This window comes from Primulina huaijiensis, chromosome 2 (assembly GCF_012295235.1).
Source record: "Primulina huaijiensis isolate GDHJ02 chromosome 2, ASM1229523v2, whole genome shotgun sequence".
Lineage (NCBI taxonomy): Eukaryota > Viridiplantae > Streptophyta > Magnoliopsida > Lamiales > Gesneriaceae > Primulina > Primulina huaijiensis.
This window is the reverse complement of record NC_133307.1, coordinates 8,989,913-8,994,537: the sequence shown is the minus strand read 5'-3', so window position 1 is coordinate 8,994,537 and position 4,625 is coordinate 8,989,913.

Sequence of the window (4,625 nt, the reverse complement as noted above, 5' to 3'; positions counted from 1 at the left end):
AAGTTTAGAATTGATATTTGTGTTGATATTTGAGATGTTGGAGATGTTGAAATTGTGTTGGTTTGAATTTAAAATGGAATTGAAGCCAATGGCAAAGTATAGGAGCTAATTTCTTTAGCACGCATTNCCATAAAAACATTCATTGAATCATTTCATCAAACACATAGAATGCGTGCTAAAGAAATTAGCTCCTATACTTTGCCATTGGCTTCAATTCCATTTTCAATTCAAACCAACACAATTTCAACATCTCCAACATCTCAAATATCAACACAAATATCAATTCTAAACTTAAACTTGAATAAAAATATAACATGCTGACACCATCTTGAAGATCTTGGAGAGAGGATCACAAATCTAACTTCATTTCATAATTTCCTTGAACAAATCTCCCATAGATTGAAGAAGAAATTAGAAGATGAAAGGAAAAACGAAGAACCCTAGCTCTAAACCGATGGAGTAGGCAAAAGAGAAGAGAAAATGATACAAAAATCATTCCCCAATCAAATATATACCATCCAAACCTCAAAACACGTTTTTTGTACAAGTGCTGGGCGCCATGACGTGTGATTTTGGCGCAGCCGCGCGCCCCTTGCTGCCCAAACACCAAAATTTCAGCACTGCGCGCGCTAGGGCGCCGGATCCTGCGCAGGGGCGCGCAGTATTCTGCCAAGAACGCATTTTTTACTTCAGAATTTGCGAAAGTGGTAAACTACAAAGTTGTAGCCCTATGTCTTGGCTTGCATCTCCAATTGGCCTCATGTCATTTGGAGATATGAGTAAAAGGTTATGCTAAATCTCCCAACATGTGTCATTGTAGGAACGACGATACACACGACACACTTCGGGGCGCTTTTGGCTCGTCTTCCCTAATGATTTGAACAAAACTCAAAACATGAAAGTTATAGCCTTATGTCATATCTTTCTAATGGAAGTAGCCTCACATCAATTGGATCAATATACAAAACATTATGCTAAAAATCACAACTACTGCCACAATATTTCAAAATTCGGGCATTACATGACAGCAGATGAGCTAAACTGATTCAATGGATAAGATTTTAGCTGCCAGCCTACCATTTTAGCTGATCAATAAACGAAGTCCATCTATGTTGAGATGTTGGATAATTAAATTGGAGCTTAATCACCAGCAGTATACCGCCGCTTCATTGTCATATCAGATAATCAATGTGGTTGAGCATCAGTTGAGTCCAGTTTGAGTCAGCTCGAACAGTTAGCCAGCAAAAAGATCAAGTTCACGTCAAATTAGTGAAAAGGGATCGATTAAGGTGCCCGAATGCGCAACGAAAGTTTTAAAAATATTTTCATACAAGAACCGAGCACCCTAAACACTATAGTGTGTAGCAAATACAATAAAACACAAAATGACATTCATAAGTGTTTTAAGATTTTTACCTATCAATCACAAAGATTGATGTTGGCTCCAACTTAGTTGTCAAACAACTAAGCTCTTGAAGGGATGACAATCTACAAGCATCCAATGAGCACTCTTTGCTAAAAAATTAAGTCCACCACCAACAAGAAAGATCCCCTTTAATTTTGCACTAAAAAATTAGAGGATTTTTTTTTTTGAGAAGTTTAAGTTTTTCTCAACAAAATGAAGAAGAAAAATTGAGAGAATAATAGCTCAAAATTTTGGCCATATTGCTTGGAGTGAAGTGGAGGACAAGTTTTCTTGGTGCTTGAAAAAGTAAAATTAAGCATGTGCATGTCATGCCTTGGATATTGAAAAAATAGTCTCCCAACCCTTCACCTCCCATGCATGCAATTCTATTTGGTTTTGTAATAATTACAAAGCCCATGGACTTTTATTTAAATTTCTCAAACACATTTGAGACCATTTCAACTTTACTTGAATTTACTCAAGTTCACTAGTTAAATAATTATTTCCTATTGGGCTCTACAAGACCCAATATTATTTAATTGATTCAACACTTGAATTAATTTAATTATTTGGACTCTACTAGGCCCACTAGTGTTTAATTAATTCAACACTTGAATTAATTTAATTTAGTCCATAATAATGTTTATGAAAATCACAATTTTCAAATACATTATTTAATTGGCCAACTTTTAATTTAGAAACACTTCCATAAATTAAAAGTTACATTCTCCTCATCCAAGTCATACTTCTATTTTGTTTACGCTTATAAACTCGTTTATAAGCTGTTCAACACATTGAACTATTTTACTTCTCAACGGGATCTAGAAAGTTAGTACTTGTGTGACCCTCAATGGTTCATTGATACAACTAGCGGTGGGTTCAAATCTCCATGTGATTCGAGACTAAAAATGTCCTTATATGAGCATACCCCAATTGCTCCATTATTACTTATCAACTCCTTGATAATAAGAACGTCAGAACTCAAGTCTGATAGTACCCAACCAATCATGTTAAACGCCTAGCAACATCTCTAACATTATTCCCTAGGTATCAAATGATAGTGCCCGCATAAACCAATCTATTTATGGTTAGCGTACAGTACGGTCCCTTCATCTCATTTACCATTATCGAGTATGAAACATCTGCAGCAAAATATTTTGAAGTAAGAAATCACACTTTTTCGTCCATGCCAGATCTCATAATGTGTTTTCAAATGATTCTTATTAATTATTGATCTGTTCTGAGTATAGCATGCAGTGTTTACTGCCTCTGCCCAAATCCTTTGAGAAATAGCAGAATCAGCAAGCATTGTTCTAGCAGCTTCTTTAAGGGTCCGATTCCTTCTCTTAGCTGCACCATTTTGCTGAGGGGTTCTAGCTGCTGAGAGCGCATGCTTAATTCCAGCATTTTCTAAAAAAATTGAAAGAATTTGATTGATGAATTCAGTTTCTCGATCAGACCTGATTCTATCAAGTCCAACTGATTTTTCATTTAAAAGTCGTTTGAGAAGCTTGACCAGGTGTGCAGCAGTTTGGTCTTTGGATTTGAGAAATATAACCCAAGTAAATCTTGAAAAATTATCTACAACCACCAAGGTGTATTTCATTCCCCCTAAACTCATTACTGATATAGGATCAAATAGATCCATATGTAATAGTTCTAAGCCTCGGGAAGAAGATTTACAACCCTTGTTTTTAAAAGAAGATCTTACTTGTTTACCAAACAGACATGCTGAACAAATTTTATCTTTGGAAAAATTTATTTTGGGCAAACCAGTTACAAGATCATGAGTACTCAGATATGCAATAGATTTAAAGTTCAGGTGGTTTAGTCTCTTATACCATAACAAGTTTTTAGATGATTTGGAAGCAATAAAACAAACTGGTGCATAAGGTTGATCATTCTAACTGACTTTATAAGTGTTCCAACAACGTTTTCCAGTTAGAATGTCCTCATCAGTTGAATCTTTGACTGAACATGAATGTTTTTCAAACTAAACTGAGAATCCATTATCGCATAACTCGCTGATGCTAATCAGGTTATACTTCAGATTCTCAACTAGTAACACATCTTTAATGGTGAAGTTACCATGGATAAGCTTACCCTTACCAACAGTTTTATCTTTGGAGTTATCTACAAAACTGATTTTTGGTCCAGTATACTTGTTCAGTTGAGATAGCAAACTTGCATCTCTTGTCATATGTCGCGGACATCCACTCTCTAGATACTAGGTGTATTCCTTGCTTGTACCTGTTACCTGCAATCACAAACAAGATATAATCTTGGTACCCATATCTATTTGGGTCCTAAACAAATTAGTCCTTTTGGAATCCAGACTTGGATCAGTCTAACTGACTTTCCAGTCACTGTGTTACAAACAGTCTTTCTTGGCTTTTGGTTGTTGGGTGTGTGATGTGAAGAAGAGACAATATGATTTGTATCCTTTTTCAACTGACTATTCTTTAGATATCGTTTCTGAACCGGTTTACAGTTGTAGTAATTTTAATAGATATTCCTTGAGTGCTGATTTTTGTAACTGAATCGTTTTGGCGACCAGTTTTGGGAATCAGTTGAACTCTCTGAGCTATATCCAATCCCATACCGTTTACTTTTGTTCTTACTTTCAGTCGATTGAACATTCGGTTTACTTGGTTGTTAGAATTCGTCTACCACAGTTGATTTTACAAAGGTAATATATTTTCTTTTATCTTTGCTCAACTTTGGCTGTGTATCACTCGCAGAATTTTCAACATGACTGTTGTAGCCTAAACCAGTTTTATCATCAACTGATTTTTGTGAGTTCTGCAACTCAGTCAATGAAACTGAGGACTTGTTCCAAGCTTGAATCAGTTCAGTTTGTTTTGAAATTTCAGTTTTTATCTGATGTATCAAGGCTTGGTCCTCAATCATCTCAGCTTTTTGCTTAGCAATTTCCCTTTTTAGACTCAACAACTCAGCTGATTCTTCAGTTTTGGTTTTGTTGTCATTTGGATCATTTTGCTCAGTTCTAACCTTCTCAACTGATCGAGCAAGTTTGTGATACTCATTAACCATGTCATGCAATGTAGTAATGAGTACATCACGAGTGAAATCAATAGAGCCGAAATCAAATACCTGTTCACATGCTGATTCCAGTTCTTCATTGTCAGCCATCAAGCATTTGACTTCTTCATCATCATCACTCGAGCTGCATGAGGTTTCAGGCTCTGACTCCTCACTG